Source organism: Tamandua tetradactyla, chromosome 4 (assembly GCF_023851605.1).
Source record: "Tamandua tetradactyla isolate mTamTet1 chromosome 4, mTamTet1.pri, whole genome shotgun sequence".
In the NCBI taxonomy this organism is placed as follows: Eukaryota; Metazoa; Chordata; class Mammalia; order Pilosa; family Myrmecophagidae; genus Tamandua; species Tamandua tetradactyla.
This window is the reverse complement of record NC_135330.1, coordinates 14,858,615-14,885,923: the sequence shown is the minus strand read 5'-3', so window position 1 is coordinate 14,885,923 and position 27,309 is coordinate 14,858,615. Positions and strand designations below refer to the sequence as shown.

The 27,309-nt window shown below is 37.1% G+C and overlaps 1 protein-coding gene and 1 pseudogene across 5 annotated transcripts in view; one reads left to right on the top strand and one right to left on the bottom strand.

The window, feature by feature from the left end:
- The window catches only part of ATF6 (activating transcription factor 6), a 276,390-nt gene that overhangs the window by 227,075 nt on the left and 22,006 nt on the right, over positions 1–27,309 (bottom strand). The window lies entirely within an intron of this gene.
- Positions 1,536–2,054, top strand: LOC143678808 (acireductone dioxygenase pseudogene; annotated as a pseudogene).

Here is a 27,309-nt window from a genome sequence, read left to right as displayed (position 1 = left end):
AAAACATTCAACAATACTTGCAAATTGAATCCAGCACATTAAAAGAATTATATACCATGACCAAGTGGGATTTATTCCAGGTATGCAAGGCTGGTTTAACACAGGAAAATCAATTAATATAATACACCATATCAAAGCAGAAAACCATATGATCATTTTGATTGATAAAGAGAAGGCAGAAAAGGCATCTGACAAAATTAAATATCCTTTTTTGATGAACACACTTCAAAGGATAGGAATAGAAGGGAACTTCCTCACATGATAAAGGGAATATACGAAAATCTCATGTTCTAGTTTGCTTGCTGCCAGAATGCAACACACCAGAGATGGACTGGCTTTCGATAAAAGGGGATTTATTTTGTTAGTTCTTCAGAGGAAAGGCAGCTAACTTTCAATTGAGGTTCTTTCTTATGAGGGAAGGCACAGGGTGATCTCTACTGGCCTTCTCTCCAGGCCTCTGGGTTCCAACAACTTTCCCTGGGGTGATTCCTTTCTGCATCTCCAAAGGCCTGGGTTAAGCTGCGAGTGCTGAGATGAGGTATGCTGAGCTGCTTGGGCTATGCTACGTTGAGCTGTCTCATTTAAGCACCAGACAATTAAACAAACAACATTCACTGCAGCAGCACACCTCCTAGCCAACTGCAGATATAATCAACAGATGAGGTTCACATGCCATTGGCTCATGTCCACAGCAGAACTAGGCACCTTCACCTAGCCAAGTTGACACCTGAATCTAACTACTACAGCCCACAGCTAACATCATCCTCAATGGGGAAAGACGGAAAGTTTTCCCTCTAAAATCAGGAACAAGACAAGGATGCCCATTGCCATCACCTTTACACAACACTGTGCTGGAAATTCTAGCCAGAGCAATTAGACAAGAAAAAGAAATAAAAGGCATCCAAATTGGAAAGAAAGAAGTAAAGCTCTCACTGCTTGCAGATGATATGACACCACATGTCAAAAATTCCGAAAAATCTACTAGAGCTAATAAATGAGTATAGCGAAGTAGCAGGGTATAAGAGTAACACCCCCAAATCAGTGTTTTCTATACATTAGCAATGAGTAATCTGAGGAGGAAATCAAGAAACAAAATTCCATTTACAATTAGCAACCAAAAGAACCAAATATTTAGCAATAAATTTAACTAAAGATACAAAAGATCTATACAGAAAACTATAAGAAATTGCTAAAAGAAATCATGGATGACTTAAGTAAATGGAAAGGCATACAGTATTAATGGATTGGAAGACAAATACAGTTAAGATGTCAATTCTATCCAAATTGATTTATAGACTCAATGAAATACCAATTAAAATCCCAATGACTTAATTTGCAGAAACAGAAAAACCAGTAACTAAATTTATTTGGAAGGACATGGTGCCCCAAATAGCTACACATATATGAGAAAGAAAAATGAAGTGGGAGGTCTCACATTACCTGACTTTAAAGAATATTACAAGCTACAGTGGTCAAAAGAGCATGGCACTGGCATAAAGATAAATATACTCAAGGATGGTAGAGGCATAGTATATATGGACAAGTTCCCTGAAAACCAGAGGAAGCCCCACCGACTGGAAACCAGCTGTCTGATTGACCTGGAACAGGTGCGTCAGCTCAGGATCTTTTACTGGAAGCTGGATGCTGACAAATATGGGAATGATCCAGAATTAGAAAAGATACGAAAAGAGAGAAACCACTTGTGGATGGACATAATAACCATATGCAAAGATAAACTAACAAATTACGAAGTAAAGATTAATATTTTATGAAGAACATTTATATCTGAATGATGACATTCCATATATTTTGTAAGGAAGTAGATATTTTGATGTAAGGGATAAAGAGGACAAGTGGATCCGGATTTTCAAGGAAAAGGGAGAGATGATAACACTTTCCACTGGAATTTATCACCGCTTCACAAGGGATGAAAAGAACTATGTGAAGGCGATGTGGCTGTTTGTTAGAGACCCAGTATGGACAGCATATAACAGACAGCTGACCATCTTGATGCCTGAGGACAGTATGTGAAGTTTTTGACCCTGACAGCATAGTGATGCTTCCGGGAAACTAATACCTTACTTCCAACAGTCCTAAACATGATAATTAAGCAGAAAATCAATCATTTTCTCTTTTGCCTTTATATTGTAGACTTTAGGCTAGACTGTCTTTTCCTATGCAAGATTATTTGGTCAGAATATTTTTTAATGAAAGTAACAATAAAACTGATTTTTACATTAAATTTCTCTAACTAAATAAAAAATAATGGTTCTTTAGCTCTGCATTAGTCTATGCATTCAACCTTAACCTAAATGAAAATTTAATCTCTCAAAATTAACTATTTAGCATATTCTACCTGGATATATTCTTAGACTTTAAACCAGATATCAATCAGTGCTATACCTGCTTTATAAGAAGGTAGAATAATAATAATAGAACTAATCAAATATAAGATACTTTTTTCTCCCAAATTTATACTTGGGTCAGGCAGTAGAATCAGGAAGAACTCCTTCTTATTATGGCTACACTCTGAGTAGCTTACACCACTTTCATGTTCAAAAAAAAGTAACTGTCTTAGGATGCACGAATGGTTTAGTGGTAAAATGCTGACCTTCCCTGTGGGAGACGGGGTTCAATTCCCAGACCACACCCCCACCAAAAAAAAAAAAAAGAAGAAGAAAACAAAGTAGTTGTCTTAATTGAATGCTTTTGGCTTGCATTTACCTAATATTCAGGTATACATAGTATTTTGCCTGGTTTGTTAAAATCACTCTTATTTAGCTTCTTTGTATGATAATGTAGTTATATAATTAATTTATATAATTTATATAATACATATGTTACTTTAATGTATGGATAACATACATAATATAAATGTATGTATGACATTTTAATACATATAAATATTAGTATTTTTATACATAAATATTTAGTATTTCCAGTTTGGGATTTCTAGGTTAAACTAGAAAACAATCAAGCCTTTGAATTTTAATGAGAAAACTAGTACTCTGGTTTTCTACTTAACAATTCTGTGATAAAATTATGCTTAATTTGTTATAATCATAGAAAAAAAACAAAAATCTTCATTTAAAAAATTAATCTTTCATCACATCCATATTAGTCTTGGGGATTAGTTTCCCACTGAACAGAAAAAACTCAGGTTTTAGACATTGAAGTAACCTCGTTCTGAATTTTAGAAATAAAATGTACATAGGCAGTATGATAATTACATTAATATCCCAGGACTTTCTTCTGTCAGATATTACTTTAACTAGATAATTTGATTAAGAGTATATCTACTAATTTAGGGGTTTTTATGGCTTCATTTATAAATGGTTATTATAAATAGAATTGTTCATTTTTAAGAATTAAACATTAAAAAGGGGTAGGAAAAAAAAAGATAGATATACTGACCAATGGAATCAAACTGAATGCTCAGACATCGACCCTCTCACTATGGACAACTGATCTTTGATAAGGCAGACAAGCCAACTAACTGGTACAGAGCAGCATCTTCAATAAATGGTGTTAGGAAAACTGGATATCCACACATAAAAGAAAGAGGACTGATATTTCATACCCTACACAAAAATTAACTCAAAATGGATAAAAGATCAAAACATTAGACCTAAGAACATAAAATTTTTAGAAGAAAATATAGGGAAATATCTTATAAATCTTGTGATATTATATCCTAGACCTTATATCCAAAACATGAGGAATGAAAAAAAATAGCTAAATGGGATCGCCTCAAAATTAAACACTGTTGTCCATCAAAGAACTTCATCAGGAAAGTAAAAAGGCAGCCTACACAACGGGAGACAATATTAGAAACCACATATCAGATAAGGTTTAATATCCAGAATATATAAAGAGATTCTACAACTCAACAACAAAAAGAGAAACAACCCAATTAAACAATGGGCAAAAGACCTAAACAGACACTTTTTGGGCAAGGAAATAGAAATGGCTAAGAGGCACATGAAAAGATGCTCAACTTCACTGGCAATAGGGAGAGGCAAATCAAAATCACAATGAGGTATCACTCACACCCACTAAAATGCCATTACAAAAAAAAAAATACAGGAAACAACAAGTGCTAGAGAAGATGTGGAGGTAGAGGCAAACTATCCACTGTTGGTGGGAATATAAAATGGTACAGCCACTCTGGAAGGCAATTTGGCAGTTTCCCAGGAAGGTAAATACAAAATTGCCATATGATCCAGCAATCCCAGTACTAGATATATATTCAGAGGAACTGAAGGAAAGGACACAAACAGACACTTGCACACCAATGTTGACAGTAGCATTGTTACAATTGCTAAGAGATGGAAACAGCCCAAATGTCCATCAACAGATGAGTGGCTAACCAAGCTCTGGTATATACATATGATGGAATACTTTGCAGCTGTAAGAATAAAGTCATGAAGCATGCAACAATGTGGATGAACCTTGAAGGCAATATGCTGAGTGAAATTAGCCAGAAACAAAAGGACAACTGCTATATGATCTCACTAATATGAACTAACATTAATGAGTGAAGTTTGAGAGTTAAAGTTAAGAATATAGGTTATTAGAAGCTAGAAAGAGAGTAGAGATTGGGCATTCGGTGCTGAAGGAATACAGAATGTGCAACAGGGTTGGTTGTAAAAATTCAGAAATGGAGAACAATGGTTAAATGAAAACACCAGAATATGAGGAAAATAACCACAGAGTGAATAGCTCGGTCTGAACAGTGTGGTAGTTCCAGCTAATACACCAGATGTGGTTTCTTTGCTCTCTTAAATTCTTTGGATGTGGTTATAGTGTTTGTAGGCTTGGTGGTGAAGAAGTGAAGATAACTGGTGCTGGATAGAGGAGCCTTGTTTTTTTATTATGGCAGTTTGCTGTTTTTGTAACATGGTGATTGAGTTGAACATAATCAAAGTACAGTGACTGATCAACCTTCTTCCTGGATGAGTGAGTAGATAATTAAATATTCATGTCAGCATCTTTGAATATCTCCAAATGGGCAGTGTTTTGCTTCTGTTTGAAATGTGTTTTGCTTGTGGCTTGAACTGCTACTTGGCCTATCCTTTCTTCCATGGAATTCTCATCATTCAAACATGACAGATCTGGCAAAATACCAGTTAGGTTGAGACCTGCTTGCCTCTACTCTATCATTTTTGTATGACTCAAATGTTTCTTGTTTTGTTCGTTTGTTTTAAAACGGTTTTGACGTGATGTTCATGAAGAGCAATGTCCTTAGAACTGTGACACTAAAGAAAATTCTTTCTAAGAAGATGGATTCTTGACGCGCTGCTGGAAAAGTTGAAGCAAGTCTCAAATAATGCCTTTTTTTAATGATTTTTTAACTGTATCCTCAAGACAAAGCTGTATCATATGTCTGTGAATGTAAAATATCTTGTACCTGCTTTATAATATGTAGTAGTGATCCTATATCAGACCTGTTTCCAATGGCATTATTATAGAATTTTTTCTTTCCAGATGATGGTTGAGAAGCTAATAAAAAAAATAGTGCCAGGTACCATAACAGTAATAAAACTTGCTGTTTTCTGGGATTTTTGTTTTTTACTTTTTTTTAATGGATTGTGCTAGATGTCTCTATAATTTTGTTCAGATGACTGCAGAACCTGAAAAAGCTGTTGCTGCTACTGACATATAACCTACTGCTACTGGTCGTTTTATAAATATATATACATATATATAATTTGAATTTTTGGAAACTTTAGCTGTGCTATCAACTGTAGAAAGAGTATCCCAGTTGTACTGTGTTGAGTTGGCATTGTACAGAAATCAACAGCCATACTGGTCTAGAAATATTAAATTTAATTTTTTTCCATTTGTACAGGGATAATGCACTGTATTAATGTGTAAGGTCTTATCTACATGGGTTTGATTACAGAAACTAATAAAGTATACTCTAAATAATGGAAAAAAATGGAATGGTACTGGCACAAGTATCATTCCACAAATGGAATCAAATTGAGAGTTCAGAAACAGACCCTCACACCTAGGGCCAACTGAAGTTTGACAAGGGTGCCAAGTCCATTCAATTGGGAAAGAATAGTCCCTTCAACAAACAGTGCTGGGGGAACTGGATATTCACATGCAAAAGAATGAAAGAGGACCCTATCTCACACGATATACAAAAATCAACTCAAAATGGATCAAAGACTTAATAATATAAAAGCCAGGACTATAAAATTCCTAGAAGAAAATATAGGGGAGCATCTTCAGGACCTTGTGTTATAACAATGTTTTTTTCGATTTTACACCCAAAGAACAAGCAACAAAATATAAAAAACAGATAAATAGTACCTCCTCTAAATGGGACCTCCTCAACAACCGATACATGGGACTGCCTCAAAACTAAACTGTGATGCATCAAAGGACTTTGCTATAAAAATGAAAAGACAACTGTGCTGGTTTGAAAGGAAGTATGCCCCCTAAGAAAAGTCATGTTTTAATATAAATCCCATTTCATAAAGGCAGAATAATCTCTATTCAATACTGTATGTTTGAAACGGTAATCAGATCATTTCCCTGGATGATGTAATTTAGTCGAGAATGGTTGTTAAACTGGATTAGGGGATGACATGTCTCCACCCATTTGAGTGGGTCTTGATTGGTTTACTGGAGTCCTATAAAAGAGGAAACATTTTGGAGAAAGAGATTCAGAGAGAGCAGAGTCCACAAGCCAGCGACCTTTGGAGATGAAGAAGGAAAATGCCTCCCAGGGAGCTTCATGAAACTAGAAGCCAGGAGAGAAAGCTAGCAGATGATGCCATGTTTGCCATGTGCCCTTCCAGCTGAGAGAGAAACCCTGAACTTCATCGGCCTTCTTGAACCAACGTATCTTTCCCTGGATGCCTTTGATTGGACATTTCTATAGACTTGTTTTAATTGGGGCATTTTCTCAGCCTTAGAACTGTAAACTAGCAACTCATTAAATTCCCCCTTTAAAAAGCCATTCCATTTCTGGTATATTGCATTCCAGCAGCTAGCAAACTAGAACTTAGTGGGAAAAAATATTTGGAAATCACATATCCAGTAAGGGTTTACTATCTGGAATATATAAAGAAATCATACAGCTCAACAATAAAAAAGACAAACAATCCCACTTAAAAATGGGCAAAAGACTTGAACAGATATTTCTCCAAAGAGGAAATAATAATGCCTTGAAAAGTACATGAAAAGATGCTCAACATCGGGAGCTATTAGGGAAAGACAAATCAAAACCACAATGAGATACCATTTTACACCCACTAAATGGCTATTATTAAAAAAACCCAGAAAATTCTGTGGAGAAATAGAAACACTCATTCACTGCTGATGGGAATGTAAAATGGTACAGCCACTGTAGAAGCATTCCTCAGAAAGCTAAATATAGAATTATCATATGATCAGCAATCAAGCTACCAAGTATATACTCAAAGAACTAAAAGCAGGGACTTGAACAGATATTTGCACATTGATATTCATTGCAGCATTATTCACAAGTGCCAAAAGATGAAAGTATCCCAAGTGTCCATTAACCAATAAATGGATAAACAAAATGTGGTATATACATACAATGGAATATTATTCAGCTTTTAAGAAGGAATGAAGTCGTGATGCACATGACAGCATGGTTGAATCCTGAAGACATTATGCTGAGTGAAATAAGCCAGACACAACAGAACAAATACCATGTGATCTCACTGGTATAAACTAATTTAATTAGCAAGTCTATTAATTAAATCTAGAATACAGGTTACCAGGGGTAGAGAATGGGATGCCAATGCTTAATTTATACCAAATTTCTATTCAGATTGATTGTAAAGGTTTGGAAATAGATGGTGGTGACAGGAGCACATTATTGTGAGGGTAATTAACAGCACCGAAATATGTACGTGAATGTGGTTGAAAGGGGAAGTTTTGGACTATTGAGGGAAAGCTACAAGATAAAACATAGACCTGTGTAACTCAGTGAACTTTCTTGTGAATGAAAGACTAGGTTTAATAGTACAAGTATAAGACTGTTCGTTCATGAATTATAACAAACGTATGACACTAACACTAGGTGTTATCAATAATGGGGTGGTATATGGGGTAAAAAAAAATACACCTAATGTAAACTAAAGACTATAGTTAATGGTACTATTTTAATATTCTCTCTTCAGTTGTAACAGTGGTACCACACTAAGACAAAGTGTCAACAACAGGGGTGAATATAGGAACACCAAACTTTTTCCATGACTTTGTTATATACCTACAACTTCTCTAGTTAAAAATAATAATACTCCTGTCAATCCTAAAGAATACCTAGGGCATTATATAACATTCTACAGTTTCCATGCACTAGGGAAAAACCTACAACCTCCAGATGGTTCCCTGGACTCTTCAAAACCTACAACCTCCAGATGGTTCCCTGGATCAGATAAGTCCTGAAATACAGAGGGGCCAGCCTCTACAGCACATCAACTAGTTCTATCCCCGTATCCCATAATACTGACAGCCCCTTTCAACATGAAAAGTTAGAATGGGAATAGCCCAAATACCTCTAAAGAGTGGGAGAAAGATCAAAGGTGACACTGGAGTTATACAGAGAAGGTCAGGTTTAACAAATGAGTATGAGTGCTAAATCATTATACTGATATTTCTTTCAGCCTCTAGAAATAAAAACCTAAAATTGTGGAACTGCAACCCATACCAAACTCTGAAATTTATTCTACAACTAATTGTTGCAATGTACTTTGAAATTTATTGTTTTATGAATATATGTTATTTAAAGAGAAGGAAGAATATAACAGATACGAGAGGATTTAACAAATGAGTCTCATTGCTGAATCATTATATTGATATTTCCGTTGGTCTCCACTGTCTTGGAGCAGCTAGAAGAAAAAATGAAAAATCATGGAATTGCCACCCATACCAAACTATAAAATCTGTTCATAACTACTTATTAAAATGTACTTAGAAATTTATTGCTTTTTTGTATATATGCTATATTTCATAATTTTTAAAAAGTTAAAATAATAATAGTAATTCTTTAAAAAATCAAAACATTGTACTAAGTGAAAGAAACCAGACACAAAGAACTACATAACATATTATTCCACTTTTATAAAATGTAAACATAAATAAATCTATAGGGGCAGAAACAGATTAGCAGTTATGTAAGGACAGGGAAAGATAGAAGGATTGAGAGGTAACTGCTAAGAGGTATAGGGTTTTTCTTTTCAGAATAATGAAAATGTTCTAAAATTGATTGCGGTGATGAATGCATAACTCTGTGAATATAATAAAAAGCCACTGATTGCAAACTTTTGATGGACTGTATGGTATGTGAATATATCTCAATAAAACTGCTTTAAAAAAAAAGAAATGAGTTATTAAGACATAAAAAGACAGGGTGGATCCTTAAATGCTATGTAGTCTGAAATGGTTACATACTATTTAATTCCAACTATATGACATTCTGGAAAAGGCAAAACTATAAAGATGGTATTAAAAAAATCAGTGATTGTTAAAAAATCAAGTCCTTTAATTAAAAAAAAGAAAAAGTTCTAGAAAATAAGGAGTAAAGATACTCTTTTAACATTAAAAAAAAGATTTATGTACTTATACTGCCTAAGTCATACTTAATGGTGAAATACTAAATGCATTACTATTAATGTCAGGATAAAAAACAGACACTTCCTTTCTCTATAATTCTAGCAAACACAAGAATACTAGTAATTAATTCTCTAAGGAATGTGCAGGACCTATATGAAGAAAACTACAAAATTAACTCAGAGGCATAAAAGAAGACTTGACTAGACAGAGAGGTATATCATATTTCTAAACAGAAAGGTTATAAAGTGATACAGTTGGGAAATTATGTTCACTTATATAGAGAAAATTAGAACTAGAGTCTGCCTAACACTAATGTTAAGGTAAACTCTAAAGATACTAAGAAACACAAATGTGAAAGGTAAATCATAGTTAGCTGAAGTAAATGTAGAAGAATATCTTTGAGGCCTAGAAGCAAAGGAAGATTTCTTAAACAGTTCAAAAAAACACCATAAAAAAAAATAAACCATAAAAGCAAAGAAATAAATGAAGAATCTAATTCAAAATTAAGAATTTTTACTTGATAAAGACTACAAAGTTAATAGACAGATGATAGAAGGGAAAAAGATTTGTGCAATGCCTAAATCCAACAAGAGTTTAATACCTCAAATATACAAAGAATTCTTGCAAATAAACAAACAAAAAGACAACTCAGTAGAAAAACTGGTAAAGCATATGAATAAACAATTTATAAGGTAGGTTGAAATATGACTGGTCAATGAGAAGGAGACATAAGAGGTATGAGATACATGTGTTTTTTCTTTTTTCTTTTTATTTCTTTTTCTGAAGTGATGCAAATGTTCTAAAAATGATCATGGTGATGAATACACAACTATGTGATGATACTATGAGCCACTGATTGTATACTATGAATGGACTGTATGTGTAAAGATTTCTCAATAAAAATATTTTTTTTAGGGTGCATGGGGAGTTCAGTGGTAGAATGCTCATCTTCTATGTGGGAGAAGTGGGTTCGAGTCCCAAACCATGCACCCTAATTTTTTTTAAATGTATAGAAGTAAAAACCCTAACAAGCCTGAAAAGAAATGTTGAAAACAATCAATAATCAAAGAAATACAATTTAAAACAAACAATAACAGAAAAACTTTATACCAATTAGACTGGAAAAATGAGAAAATAGGTTCATGGAAAGCATTAGCAGAGAAGAGAGGTTACAGACATTCTTAACACTGGTGGGACTACAGATGAGTATGGTGACGTGGAGAGTAATATGTCAATACCTGTCAAATTGAATATCTTCATACCCTACCACTCAGCAATTCCACTCGTGAGTATGCATCCCAAAAGAATTCCCACACAGTTTTTATAATGTTCACTGAGGTGTCAATAAAATGCAGTAAACCTATACAATGAAGTATTGTGTAGTGTTAGTTGCAACACATTAGATGCACATTGAGCAACATGAATTATGCTGATTTTAAAGAGATAGAAAGAGTACCATTTATAGCACAATTTACAAAAATTTAACATAGATGCACAAAATTGAAATCAGAGGGAAAAAGATTAACTTTTTAATAAATGGTACTAGAACAATTCTTTTGATAATAATTTGGAAAAAAATAAAATTGAATCTGTAACTTACATCATATACCAGGATGACTTCAAATGAATGAGATCTAAATATTAAAAATAAAACCTTCAAGAAATCTGTATTAATAACCAATTAGAATTATTTCTTTCTGAATAATTTTTTAACGTTTTTTATTGTATAATATATATACAAAGCAAAGAAATAAAACAGCAATAGTTTTCAAAGCACTCTTCAAAAAGTGGTTACAGGATAGATCCTAGAATTTGTCATGGGCTACCATATGATCAACTCATATTTTTCCTTCAAGCTGTTCCAGAATATAGGAGGCTACAGGCCTTAAACATTTTTTTATCATCACAATCGACTATTTTTCCTTCTTCATTTTTGATAAATAACAAATACACAAAAAAGCTACAAATTTCAAAGCACAGCACCACAATTAGTTGTAGAACATATTTCAGAGTTTGACATGGGTTACAATTCCACAATTTTAGGTTTTTATTTCTAGCTGCTCTAAAATACTGTGAGACTAAGAGAGATACAATTTAATGATTCAGCATTCATAATCATTTGTTAAATCCTATCTTCTCTGTATAACTCCACCATCACCTTTGATCTCTCCATATGTCTCCTTAGGGGTGGCTGGGCTATGGCAATTCTAAATTCCTGATATTGGAAGTGTCTGTCATTAATATGGGATAGGGAGATGGAACTATCTGATGTTCTGAAGAGGCTGGGCTAGGTTTCAGGACTTATCTGCAATGAGTGACCCATCTGGAGGTTGTAGGTTTCTGGAAAGTTACTCTAGTGCCTGGAACCCTTGTGGAATCTTATATATTGCCCTAGGTGTTCTTTAGGATTGGCTGGAATGGTCCTGGTTGGGGGTTGGGCAGGTTGTGATAGGTAGTAAGATCTAACTGAAGCTTGCATAAGAGCAACCCCCAGAGTAGCCTCTCAACTCGAACTCTCTCTGCCACTGATACTTTATTAGTTACACTTCTTTTACCCCTTTTGGTCAGGATGGAATAGCTGATCCCACAGTGCCAGGTCTGGATTCATTCGTGGGAGTCATCTCCCACGTCACAAGGGAGATTTTCGCCTGTGAATGTCATGTCCCACGTAGGGTGTAAGGCAATGATTTCACTTGCAGAGTTGGGCTTTGTGCTGGTTTGAAATGATGTATGGACCCTACAAAAGCCATGTTTTAATCCTAATCCCATTTTGTAAAAGCAGCCATTTCTCCTAATCCCTATTCAGCATTGTATGTTTGAAACTGTAATTAGATCTTCTCCCTGGAAATGTGATGTAATCGAGAGTGGTTGTTAAACTGGATTAGGTGACGACATGTCTCCACCCATTTGGGTGGGTATTGATTAGTTTCAGAAGTCCTATTGTGTTAGTTAGATTCAGTTGTCAACTTGGCCAGGTGAGCATACCTAGTCTTGTTGCTGCGGACATAAACCAACGGTATGTGAACCTCATCTGTTGCTAATTACATTTGCAGTCGGCTAGGAGGCATGTCTGCTGCAATGAGTGACGTTTGACTTAATTGGCTGGTGCTTAAATGAGAGAACGCAATGTAGCACAGCCTAAGCAGCTCGGCATTCCTCATCTCAGCACTTGCAGCTCAGCCCGGGCCTTTGGAGATGCAGAAAGAAGTCACCCCGGGGAAAGTTGTTGGAACCCAGGGGCCTGGAGAGGAGACCATCCTGTGCCTTCCACGTAAGAAAGAACCTCAGCGGAAAGTTAGCTGCCTTTCCTCTGAAGAACTAGCAAAATAAATTCCCTTTTATTAAAAGCCAATCCATCTCTGGTGTGTTGCATTCCCGCAGCTAGCAAACTAGGACACCTATAAAAGAGGAAACATTTTGGAGAATGAGAGATTGAGAGAGAGCAGAGCAGAACGACATAGCCACGTGAAGGAGAGTCCACCAGCTGTCAACCTTTGGAGATGAAGAAGGAAAATGCCTGCCAGGCAGCTTCATGAAGCAGGAAGTCAGGAGAAGCTAGCAGATGACACTGTGTTCGCCATGTGCCCTTCCAGATTAGAGAAGAACCCTGACCATGTTCACCATGTGCCTTTCCAGATGAAAGAGAAACTCTGTGTTCACCATGTGCCCTTCCACTTGAGAGAGAAACCCTGAACTTCATTAGCTTTCTTGAACCAAGGAATCTTTCCCTGTATGCCTTAACTTGGACATTTCTATAGACTTGTTTTAACTGGGACATTTTCTCGTTCTGGCCTTAGAACTGTAAACTAGCAACTTATTAAAATTCCCCTTTTTGAGAGCCATTCCGTTTCTGGTGTATTGCATTCCGGCAGCTAGCAAACTAGAACAGGCTTAGAGAGACTGAGGCCACATCTGAGTAACAAAAAAGGTCCTCCAGAGGTAACTCTTAGACATGCCTATAAGTAGTCTAAGCTTCTCCGCTATCTACATAGGCTTCACAAGAGTAAGCTTCATGATCGAGGGAAAGGCCTATTGATTTGGGTGTCCCTAAAGTTTGACACAGTATCAGAGGGTTCCCTGATGGTAAGGTTTAATAGTTCCATATTCTTTCTCCCATTCTTCAGGGGACTTTGCCAATACATTTTTTTTATTAATTAAAAAAAAATTAACTAAAAAACCATTTAGAAATCATTCCATTCTACATATACAATCAGTAATTCTTAATATCATCACATAGTTGCATATTCATCATTTCTTAGTACATTTGCATCGATTTAGAAAAAGAAATAAAACGATAATAGAAAAAAAAAAAACTATACGTACCATACCCCTTACCCCTCGCCTTCACCTACTACTATTTCAAACTGAATTTATTTTAACATCTGTTCCCCCTGTTATTTATTTTTATTCCATATGTTCTACTCTTCTGTTGATATAGTAGCTAAAAGGAGCATCAGACATAAGGTTTTCACATTCACAGAGTCTCATTGTGAAAGCTATATCATTGTTCATGCCAATACCTTTTGATTATCTGCTTAATATACTTTAGGATGTATCCAGGTTTTACAATAATCTATACAGGATTAAAGGGCCTCTTTCTTATTCTGGGCTCCCTGTGTTTCAATTCTTCAAATGAGCTATACAGATACGTTGAATTAGATTTTGCACTCCAGAAAATTTGTTTTACAGGCCAAATAAACCTTTCTTCCAATGGTCTCAAAGAGTATGTGTGGTTCTAAAATACAGACACTGTCTTCCTTACCCCTATGTTCTGAAGTACTTTAACCCCAACCTGTTCGGCTTTGTTCTCATCTTTAATATCAGGTATATATATATAACAGCCTCTCAAAATCCAGAAATAATCATTTCCACTCCAGACGTAATATGTCTGCTCTAAAAGCCTACAATCTAGGCCCCTGTTTTCTTATAAGCATTTTCTAAACGTGGCCACACCATTCTTCTTCTTTTGTTTCTGGCTTATTTTGTCTCAACAAATGTCCCACATGTTCATCCACATCCTTGCATGCCTCACGACTTTGATCCTGTTTGTAGCAGCACAACTTTCTTTCATAAGTACACACCATCGTTCGCCAATCTACTTCTCTGTCGCTTCATCCTTCAGCCACCTGCATTCATCGGGCATCATGTAGAGGGCCCAAAGTCCACAATCCATCAACACTCTCAATTTTAGATAATTTCATTGCTCCCAAGAGAAAGAAAACCAATAAACACATCCTCACCAAATAGGAAATCTAAACCTCCTCTTAACTCTTGTCCCTCACCCCATTATTTACCTCTGCTGTTGCTGTGATAGTGCTGACGGTTTCCTTTTGAACATAGCTCACAGAATGCAATAAAAGTTTTCCCCCTGTACCCTGAACTTAAACAGTCTTTGTACAAGAATCATATATTTGAAATAATTCTTGCAAGAATTAATTCATATTTCTAGTGTTAATCAGTGGGACACAAACTTCTATACAACCCCTTTCAATCTTGTTCATCTTCAATATGGTAATATTAATTCTAGACCCACTAGAGAACTACCTTCACTCCTATCTATTCCCTTACATTGGATTTCAACCTCATTAACTAACAGTTCACCCATCTCTAGCTTCTGTGTATATCTAAGTCTCCTATATTCTATAATATAAGCCTCTGATTATACCTTTATGCTGGTCATAAAAGTAGATTCATATAGTATCTATCCTTTTGTGTCTGGTTAATTTCAATCAGCATTATGTCCTCAAGGCTCATCCATCTTTGTCACATGCTTCAGGACGTCATTTTGTCTTACTGCTGCATATTTCATTGTATATTATATACCACATTTTGTTGACCCACTCATCTGTTGATGGGCATTTGGTTTGTTTCCATCTTTTGGCGATTGTGAATAATGCTGCTATGAACATCAGTGTGCAAATGTCTGTTTGTGTCATTGCTTTCAGCTCTTCTGGGTATATACCAAGTAGTGCTATTGCTTGTCATATGGCAACTCAATATTTAGTTTCCTAAGGAACTGCCAAATAGTTTTTCATAGTGGCTGCACCATTGTACATTCCCACCAGCAGTGCATAAATGTTCCAGTTTCTCCACATTCTCTCCAACATTTGTAGTTTCCTGTTTGTTTAATAGCAGACATTCTTATAGGTGTGAGGTGGGATCTCATTGTAGTCTTGATCTGCATTTCCCTTATAGCCAATGAAAACGAGCATCTCTTCATGTGCTTTTGAGCCATCTGTGTTTGCCCTTCAGAAAAATGCCTATTCCTATCTTTAGCCCATTTTATAATTGGATTGTTTGTTCTTTTGTTGTTGTTGTATGATTTATTTGTATATATAGGAAATCAAACTTTTGTCCAATATGTGATTTCCAAATATTTTCTTCCATTGAGTTGGCTGCCTCTTCATCTTTTTGACAGTCTTTTGAGGTGCAGAAGCATTTGATTTTGAGGAGTTTACATTTATCTAGTTTTTCTTTTGTTGCTTGTGCTTTGGGTGTAAAGTTTAGGAAGCTATCTCCTATCACTAGGTTTTGAAGATGTTTCCCTACATTTTCTTCTAGAAGCTTTATGGTGCTAGTTCTTATATTTAGGTATTTGATCCACTCTGAGTTAATTTTTGTATAAGGTGTAAGACAGGGGCCCTCTTTCATTCTCTGGGCTATTGATAACCAGTTCTTCCAATGCCCAATTACTGAAAAGACTATTTTGTCCCTGTTCCGAGGATTTGGGTGCATTGTCAAAAATCAGTGGACTACAGATTTCGTGGTCTATTTCTGCACTCTCGATTCGATTCCATTGGTCAATGCTTCTATCTCTGTGCCAATACCATGCTGTTTTGACCACTGTGGCTTCACAATACGTTTTAGTGTCAGGGAGTGTTAATCCTCCCACTTCATTCTTCTTTTTTAGGATGCTTTTAGCTATTCAGGGTCTCTTTCCCTTCCAGATGAATTTAATAATTAGTTTTTCCAAATCCTCAAAGTAGGTCGTTGGAATTTTGATTGGTACTATGTTGAATCTGTAGATCAATTTGGGGAGAATTCAAATCTTAACTATATTTAGCCTTCCTATCCATGACCAGGAAATGCCTTTCGACCTATTTAGATCTCCTTTGATTCCTCTTAGCAATGTTATGTAGTTCTGTGTACAAGTCCTTTATGTTGCTAGTTAAGTTCATTCCTAAGTCCTTGATTCTTTTAGTTGCTATTTTGAATGGAATTTTTTCCTTAACTGACTCCTCAGTTAGGTCATTGCTTGTGTATAGAAATGTTACTGTTTTTTGCACATTAATTTTATATCCTACCACCTAGCTGAATTTGTTTATTGGCTATAGTAACTTTGCTGTTGATTTCTCAGGATCTTCCAAGTATAGTATCATATCATTTGCAAATAATAAGAGTTTTACTTCTTCCTTTCCAACTTGGATGCCTTTTATTTCTTTGTCCTACCTGATTGCTCTAGCTAGAACTTCTAGCACAATGTTGAATAATAGTGGTGACAGTGGACATCCTTGTCTTGTTCCTGATCTTAGGGGGAAAGCTTTCAGTCTCTCTCCATTGAGTACGAAGTAGGCTATCAGTTTTGCATATACTCCGTTTATCATTGAGATAGTTACCTTTGATTCTTATCTTAGTGTTTTTATCAGAAAAGGATGCTGTATTTTGTTGAGTGCTTTTTCAGCATCAATCGAGATAATCATGTGATTTTTCCCTTTTGATGTGTTAATGTGCTGTATTACATTAATTGATTTTCTTGTGTTGAACCATCCATGCATTCCTGGTATAAACCCCATTTGGTCATGGTATATAATTCTTTTAATGTGCTGTTGGATTCGATTTGCAAATATTTTATTGAGAATTTTTGCATCGATGTTCATTAAGAAGATTGTATATAGTTTTCCTTTTTTATAGTATCTTTACCCAGTTTGGGTGTTAAACTGATATTAGCTCCATAAAATTAGTTAGGTAGAGTTTCTCTTTCCTCAATTTTTTGGAAAAGTTTGAGTAGGATTGATGTTAGTACTATTCGGAATGTGTGATAAAATTCCGCTGTGAAGCTATCTGGCCCTGGGCTTTTCTTTGTAGGAAGATTTTTTATGACTGATTGAATTTCTTTACTTGTGATTGGTTTGTTGAGATCTTCTATTTCTCTCTGAGTCAGTGTGGCTTGTTTGTGGTCTACAGGAATTTGTCCATTTCACCTAAGTTTCTAGTTTGTTGACATATAGTTGTTCATAGTATCCTCTTATGATTTCTTTTATTTCCTCAGAGTCTGTGGTAATGCACCCCTTCTCATTTCTGACTTTATTTGCATCCTTTCTCTTTTCTTCTTTGTCAGTCTTGCTAGTGGCCCATCAATTTTATTGATTTTGTCAAAGAACCAATTGGTTTTATTGATACTTTCTATTGTACTTTTGTTCTCCCATTCATTTATCTCTGCTTTAATCTTTGATATTTCTTTTCTCCTATTTGCTTTGGGGTTAGTTTGCTGTTCTTTCTCAAGTTCCTCCTGGTGTGCTGTCAAATCCTCAATTTTTGCTCTTTCTTGTTTTTTAATATAAGCATTTAGGGCAATAAATTTCCCTCTCAGCACAGCCTTTGCTGCATCCCATAAGTTCTGATAAGTTGTATTCTCATTTTCTTTCACCTCCAGATAGCTACTGATTTCTCTAGACATTTCTTCTTTGACCCACTCATTATTTAAGAGTGTGTTATTTAATCACCATATATTTGTGGATTTTCTCATTCTTCGGTGGTTACTGAGATCCAGCTTCATCCCACTGTGATCAGAGAAAGTGCTTTGAATAATTTCAATGTTTTTAAATTTATATAATTTTTAAAATTATAAAGACCTGTTTTGTGCCCCAGCATATAATCTATCATGGAGAATGTTCCATGAGCACTAGAGAAGAATGTATATTCATGTGTGTTGGGGTGCAATGACCTATATGTGTCTGTTAGGTTTAATTCACATATCAAGTTATTTAATTTCTCCATTTCCTTATTAATCTTCTGTCTGGTTGTCCTATCTATAGAGGAGAGTAGTGTATTGAAGTCTCCTACTATTATTGTTGAAACAGCTATCACTCCCTTCAGTTTTGCCAGTTTCTGTCTTATGTACTTTGGAGCTCCTCGATTGGGAGCAAAAACATTTATGATTGTTATATCTTCTTAGTGAATTGATCTTTTAATTTGTATATAGTGTCCTTCTTTGTCTCTTATGATGTCTTTACATGTAAAGTCTATTTTGTCCAATATTAGTATAGCTACTCCTGCTTTCTTTTGGTTACTATCTGCGTGGAAAATCTTTTCCCATCCTTTCACTTTCAACCTATTTGTATCCTTGTATCTAAGATGAGTCTCTTGTAAGCAGCATATAGCTGGTTTATGCTTCTTAATTCATTCTGCCAATCTGTATTTTTAATTGGAAAGTTTAGTTTATGAACATTCAAAGTTATTACTGAAAAGGCATTTCTTGAGTCCATCATCTTACCTTTTTTATTTCTCAGATCTATATATTCTTTTCCCTCTTTCTCTCTGTATTCTTTAAATTACCCTTAGTGGTATTCTTCAATTCTGTGCCCCCCTCCAGACCTCCCTTTCCTGTCTTTTTTTTTTTTTTCAGCTGGCAGAATTCCTTTTAGTATTTCTTGTAGGGCCGGTCTCTTATTGACAAATTCTTTCAGGACTTCTTTGTCTGTGAAAACTTTAATTTGGCTCCTTCGGTTTTGAAGGACAATTTGGCTGGGTACAGAATTCTTGGCTGGAAGTCTTTCTCTTTCAGGATTTTGAATATATCATACCACTGCCCTCTCGTCTCCAGGGTACTAGGTAAGTAGTCTGAACTCAATCTTATTTGGTTTCACGTGTATGTAGTAAGTAGCATGTTTTTCTCTTGCCATTTTCAGGATTTTCTGCTTCTCTTCAACATTTAACAGACTGATTAGTATGTGTCTTGGGGAAAACCTATTTGGATTTATTCTGTTTGGAGTTTGTTGGGCTTCTTTGACTTGTTTATTTATGTCCTTTATGAGGGTTGGGAAGCTTTTCCCCATTATATCCTCAATTACTCTTCCTAGTCCTTTATTCCTCTCTTTTCCTTCTGGGACACCAATGATTCTTATATTTGTGCACTTCGTTTTTTCTATCATTTCCCTGAGATCCAATTGAATTTTTTCCATCTTTTTTGCCATTTGCTGTTTTGAGTCTTCCAAGTCAGTTATTCTGTCCTCTATATCACTTATTCTTTTTTCTGTCTCTTCAAATCTGGTGCTGTGTGCCTCTAATATGTTTTTTATTTGGTCAAAGAGTCTTTAATCTCTGTGATTTCTGCTATTTTTCTATTAATTCTTCCAAATTCCTCTTTGTGCCCTTCTACTATCTTCTTGATCTACTTTATGTCATTTGCTATCCCACTTATTTTATTAAGTAGAGTTGAATGAACATCTTTGATTAGTTGTTCCAACGTCTGTGTCTCCTCTGGTCATTAGGCAGGATATATCTGTCTACATTGTGATATTCTGTGTGATCTTCTGCTGTCTTCGTGGCATGTAAATATCTTGATTGATTTACTTTGGGAGTTGATTTCTTTCAGTAGTCTAAGGCCTTGTGTTTGTGGGACGGTTGTACAGCAGGGAGCAGGGCAAGGGGTGGCACATTCAGTGCAGTGATTTGTTTCAGGGCAGGTATAGGCGCAGTTTGGGGATGTTATGCTGAGGCTCATGAACATTAACGCCCAGAGGCCAGGAAGGATGTAGCTGTGCCAGTGCACCAGTCTGGAGGCGTAGGCCTGTTGTGTGCTGGTCTTAGACATGGGGCCCTTTGTGCGCATACATAGAGCTGTGGCCACAGGTTGGCGTTATGCCTTCGTGGATTGGGGGCAGATGTGACTTGGTTGTGCAGGTTGGCACTTTCTTAGAGCTGGGAAGTGAGGCTAAGGGCTATGCACAGGTGCAGTTTTAGGACTGCTGTAAAGTACGGTTCCCAGAGCTGAATGATGTGATTGGGGGCCCGTGTGCACACGTGGGCCTAGGAATGCCATGAGTTGATGCGCAGAGCTCAGGAGGGGCAGGGTGAGGCTGTGCAATACTATGGGCAGGTGGGCAGGAGTAGCTTGGGTAATGAGTTCAGTCCCACAGCCCTTATGCACTTACAACAGCCTGCAGGGAACAGGAAGGGGGAGGTAGTGTTCCCGAGGGGTGCAGGAGAGGTAGGCTGAGCTGCAGTTGGGGTGGGGATGTGGGGCAGCTAAGTGCACCGGAAGCTGATAGGGTGGGAACACCTGGAGCATGGGGAATGGGAGCGGGTGACTGGGTTCGGGTATGTGGGGTGTGGGGTGAATCACCAGTCACGGGGCTGTGCTGGTAAGGGCCAGGTTCCAGCTTTCTGCCTCTCAGTTCCTCGGCCTCTGCAACCAGGGTGCCCTATGAAGGCTCTCCCATGTCAGGCACACTCCCAAATTGCCACCCCAGTCACCTTCCTGTCCCTTCTCTAATTTTTCCTTGGAGCACAGCTAATCTGGAGCTACTCTATTTGGCCATCTTCCCGGAAGTTCCTCCTGAATAATATGATCCTAAAGTTAAGGCAAGACCAGCATCCATGCAGAGAGGTTGCCTGGTGGGGTGTTAAAGTCCAAGGGGTGGAATTGGGTAGGGAGGATGTTCTCATACAGGGCAAGCCAGTGTGGAGAGTCAGCGGGGTGGGGGTGGGGGGGTGATGATGTCCACATAGAGGAAATGGTGGCCTGGTGTGAAATGCCTGAGCCCAATCAGGGTAAGGACAGCACATGGAGTACAACCTGCTGCAGAGTATCAGTCCTACGGGGACATGTTAAAATATATAACACAAAAATGGAACCCTAATGTAAACCACGGACAACGGTTAATACTGCAAATATAATAATATTCTTTCATCAACTCTAACAAATGAACCACACTAGTGCACAGTGTTAATAACAGGGAGTGTACATGGGAACTATATTTTCTCCATGATTTTTCTGTAAACCTAAAACTTCTCTAATTTAAAAAAAAAATGGACATAGGAGCTAGCATGAAGGGACTCCTACTGGCCAAATCTGGGGTAATATAAGAGATTAAGTAATTATAGTAATGGATTATAGCCTGTTAAATAAAATAGGAAATCTTAAACCCATACTGTATGTGCTGGTCTGAAAAGATTATGTACTTTAGAAAGCCATGTTTTAATCCTGATCCATTTTGTGGAGGCAGCCATATCTGTTAATCCCTATTCAGTACTGTCCGTCAGAAACTTGATTAGATTATCACCACACCCAAATTAACCTTTGATTAGAGGGAGATGTGACTCCACTCTTTCCAGGTGGGTCTTGACTAGTTTACTGGAATCCTTTAAAAGAGGAAACATTAAAGAGAGCCACGAGAACCACAGAGCCCACTGTAAGGGAAAGATAAATCTGTAGAGTCTGCTCTGTTCACTTGATGCTGCTATTGGGTGACCTTGGTAATAAACTGTTGAAATGTGCACTCCAGCTGGGAGGACTGACTATCCTCCTAGGAGACATATTTTGATAAAGATATCTAGGTTCTAGGAAGCTCCTCTCAGTCCCTAGCCATTTCCCAGAGGACTAAACTGGGCCTGGTCATGTAAGCTAATTGGAACTAGGCCACTACTGTGTAAAGATACCATACAAACTACATGCAAGCAGTTAGAGGAAGAAGAAGAAGGAGAACCTCATGGGAGGGAGAGAGAGAGAGAGAATCTGTGCTGGTTTGAAAGGATGCATATCCCCTAGAAAAGCCATGTTTTAATCTAAATCTCATTTCATAAAGGCAGAATAATCCCTATTCAATACTGTATGTTTGAATCTGTAATTAGATCATCTTCCTGGAGATGTGATTTAATCAAGAGTGGTCGTTAAGCTGGATTAGGTGATGACATGTCTCCACCCATTTGGGTGGGTCTTGATAAGTTTCTGGAGTTCTACAAAAGAGGAAACATTTTGGAGAATGAAGGCGATTCGAGAGAGCAGAGACTGCTGCGGCACCATGAAGCAGAGTCCAGGAGCCAGTGACCATTGGAGATAAAAGAAGGAAAACACCTCCAGGGGAGGCTCATGAAACTGGAAACCAGGAGAGAAAGCTAGCAGATGATGCTATGCTCACCATGTGCCCTTCCACCTGAGAGAGAAACCCTGAACTTTATCAGCCTTCGTGAACCAAGGCATCTTTCCCTGAATACCTTAACTTGGACATTTTCATAGCCTAGCCTTAATTTGGATTTTTTCTCAGCTTTAGAACTGTAAACTAGCAACTTATTAAATTCCCCTTTTTAAAAGCCATTCTGTTTCTGGTATACTGCATTCTAGCAGCTAGCAAACTAGAACAGATTTTGGTACCGGAGAGCAGGATGCTGCTGCTGTGGTTTACAAATACCAAACACATTGGAATGGCTTTTTAAATGGATAAGGGGAAGATTGTAGAAGAGTTGTGAGAAGCTTGACAGAGAAGGCCTGGAATGCTATGAAGAGACTGTTGGTAGATATGTGGACTCTAAAGTTACCTCTGGCCAGGCTTTAGACAGAAATGAGGCATGTGTTATTGCAAACTGGAAGAAAGGTGATCTTTGTTTTAAAATAGCAGACAATCTGGCAAAATTGATGGGTGGCTTTGGCTGGAAGACTGATTTTAAAAGCCATGAACTTGGATATTTCCAAATTAAATCTCCAAATTAAATCTCGAAAGTACAGCCTGGTTTCTCCTCACAGTTTATAGTGAAATCAACAGGAGAGAGATAAGCTGAAAACTGAACTCTTGGGTACAAAGAAACCAGAAATTGATGTCCTGGAAAATTCTAGGCTTCCAGGAAGGGAGACCGCACAGAATAGTGCTCCATGTGAGGATTTGGCCAGATGTGACACCAGTCAGCCATTTCAGAGAAAGCCAGGATCGGACATGGAGTTATCCAGGAAGGATTTGTGGAAACTCCTTATGTCTGATGGGCATGATCCAAGTCTACTGCATAGAAAGCCAACGAGAGTGCTGTGGGACCTGTATGAACAGAGCCACTACCAGTCTGGACTGGGGGGTTCAGAGAAGGGACACATTGGAGGAAAAATAACTTCAGAGGCAGAATCATGGAGGCTGAGGTCTGAAGTCAAGAAGCCTCAGGCCAGGAGAGTAGACCCATCCAAGCCCATAAAGAGGATGAGTTTCCCCCAAAGGCAGAACATGGGCCTTTCACCTCGTTGCAGTGGAAGAGTCATGCCGCCTCAGGCCTTGGAGAGGGTGAAGCACATTCCTTGGGGTTTATGGAGAGCCTGGCTACCACCACATGGAGAGGTTGAGTGTGTGCCCCAGAGATGGCAGAGAGCTCGAGTACAGCCCCAATGCCTGGAGAGGGTGGAGCCAAGAAAAAGGTGGTCTCCCCAATGTCTCCCAAGGTTGCGTTCAGAGAGAGGCAGGCCTCTGTGTAGGCCTTTGGAAAGGTTGGGACTGCCGCTTTCAGAAGCCCCCCCAAAAATGACTCTCAGACTTTGAAATCTAATGGACTTTGCCCTTAGGGTTTTTGAAACTCTATGTGTCCAATGACCTCTGTGTTTCTTCCTCCCTATGGAAATATATATATATATATATATATCCTATTATTGTTCCTCCTTTGCATACTGGCAGCAAATAAAGGCCCAAAGCCAGAGGATAATTTCGCCTTAGAACAGACCATGCTTGTAACTAACTTTGAGATTTTATACTGGTTTTAACCTTGTATTGTATTTGTAATATTACTGAAATGGTTTAAGGTTCTCTGATATTGTTATGGAATGAATGTACTTCGTACTTGGGGAAAACACGTCATTTTTAGGGTCCAGAGGGTGGAATGTGCTGGTTTGAAAGGATGTATGTCCCCTAGAAAAGCCATGTTTTAATCTAAATCCCATTTCATAAAGGCAGAATAATCCCTATTCAATACTGTATGTTTGAATCTGTAATTAGATCATCTCCCTGGAGATGTGATTTAATCAAGAGTGGTTGTTATGCTGGATTAGGTGATGACATGTCTCCACCCATTTGGGTGGGTCTTGATAAGTTTCTGGAGTCCTATAAAAGAGGAAACATTTTGGAGAATGAAGGAGATTCGAGAGAGCAGAGACTGCTGCAGCACCATGAAGCAGAGAGTCCAGGAGCCAGTGAACGACCATTGGAGATAAAAGAAGGAAAATGCCTCCCGGGATGCTTCATGAAACCGGAAACCAGGAGAGAAAGCTAGCAGATGATGCTGTGCTCGCCATGTGCCCTTCCACCTGAGAGAGAAACCCTGAACTTCACTGGCCTTCTTGAACCAAGGTGTCTTTCCCTGGATGCCTTAACTTGGACATTTTCATAGCCTAGCCTCAATTTGGACATTTTCTCAGACTTAGAACTGTAAACTAACAACTTATTAAATTTACCTTTTTAAAAGCCATTATGTTTCTGATATATTGCATTCCAGCAGCTAGCAAACTACAACAGAATCTTATCCATGCTTTTCTCGGGACTTGTCCAGTCAGACCTTGTAAATGCTGTCTCCAGGATTCCCCAGCACTCTTCCTCAGGTGTTGGTGCTATCTTATCTGATGATGTAACTATGCCTTATTTTTAATTACTTTCTTTTAATTACTTTCCCAATAAATTCTGTTTTTATACCACTGAAGTCTGTGTTGTCTGCAAATCCAAGCCTACAAACTAAGTGGCCAAAAATATCACGTTGCCTTTCATGCAACACTCACACAGCCAAAGACCTTTGGAGATGAGCCCCTGAGGATGCCTCATGAAACAAGAAGCCTGGAGAGAAAGCTAGCAGACATCACCATGTTCACCATGTGCCCTTCCAGTTGAGAGAGAAACCCTGAACTTCACCGGCCTTTCCTGAGTGAAGGTAACCTCTTATTGGTGCCTTAATTTGGAAATTTTTATAGATTTGGTTTAATTTGGTCATTTCATGCCTTAGAATTGAAAAACTTGCAACTTAATAAATTCCCTTTTTTTAAAAAGTCATCCCATTTTTGGTATATTGCATTCCAGCATCTTGCAAACGAGAACATGTATAAACAAATACATGAATAAATTTAAAATCTGATTAGGAATAGGATTTGTTTTTTTAAATCCCTCTTACAAAATGTTTAAAAGGGAGAAAATGTTACTTTACAATGGAATAGCCTGGCAGACCACATTAATCAAAAGGTCAAAGTAAACAATATCAATAATATGACAAATTGAAATTACAAGCCTCCTCATATAAGGAAATGAACACTGTCACATCTGTGATATTCCTGTCATAGGTAGAGAACCTGAATCTAATCCTGAGGAAACATCTGACAAACCCAACTGAGAGGAATTTTACAAAATAACTAGCTCCTAATTTCCCAAAGTGCCAAGGCAATGAAAGTCAAGGAAGAACAAAAGAGCTAGTTTTAGACTAAAGGAGATTAAAGAAATAAGACAACCAAATGCAATATGTGATTCTATACTGGGTTCTTTTGCTAGTCTAACAGACATCTTTGAGACAATTGGCACAGTCTAAATTGGAGTTGAGAACAGGATGAAATTAAAATGCCAGTGTTTATTTCCTGTGTTTGATAGTTAAAAATGTGGCTACATAAGAAATATTCTTGCTTGTATGACACAGACAGCAAAGTATTTGGAGATAATAGGGCATCAGTTTGGCAACTTACTTTCAAATGATTCAGGAAAAAAGGCTCTTTGTAATGGGCTTGCAACACGTCTATAAGTGTGAGATCATTTCAAATAAAAAACTAATATAAGCAAGAAATGTAATTCTTTTATATCCTATAAGTGGTAAAAACCCTCCTCTGAATGACCAAAAAAAAAAATGTAATAAGAGAAAAGATAGACAATTTGACTATGATATTAAAAATATGCCTAGGGAAGATAAATACCATATATAACGCTAAAAGACAGATGACAAATGAAGAAAAATATTTGCAACTTATTTCACAAATGAAGGCCTAATAACCCAATACAGAAGTGTATCTAAAAAATTAAAAATAAAAAAATGAGGAGAAAAGACAGCATGACCCAATAGAAAAATGGGCAAAAAGTTTGAACTGACAGTTCACAAAGAAATTTAAACGCAGGATACATATGAAAAGATGCTCAACCACACATAATAAAAGAAATATAAAAACAAAACACACTGTGTAGTGATGATGGGAAAACAGACCCTCTTACCTATTACCAGTGAGGATGCAAAACTGTATAATCTTCATTAAAGTGGGAAATTAAGGAATATCTAGTAAAAGGTATACATGTATTTACCCTGGCCTCAGCAATCCCACTACTCAGAATATATCTCAAAGATATACAGGCAAAAATATGAAGTAACATATATACAAGGTGATTTACTACAGCATTAGGTTGAGTCCAGAAAAGACTGAAAATACTATAAATGTTCATTAATAAGGAAACTATTGAATAAAGTATGTATATCCACATACTAGAACACTATGTAATTATAAAAATGAATGAGGATTCAATACACTGAAATCGGAGATATCGCTAAGATATACCGCTAAGTTAAAAAAAAGCAAGTTATAGAACAGGGTATACAGTATGCTACCTTTTCTGTAAGGGTGGAAAAGGCAAGCTTCTTTAAAAATACCTTATTACACTTCGGACTTCAAAATTAAATGAAGTTTTAAAAATTAAATAATTTGGATAAATTGGATACCACAGAGAATTT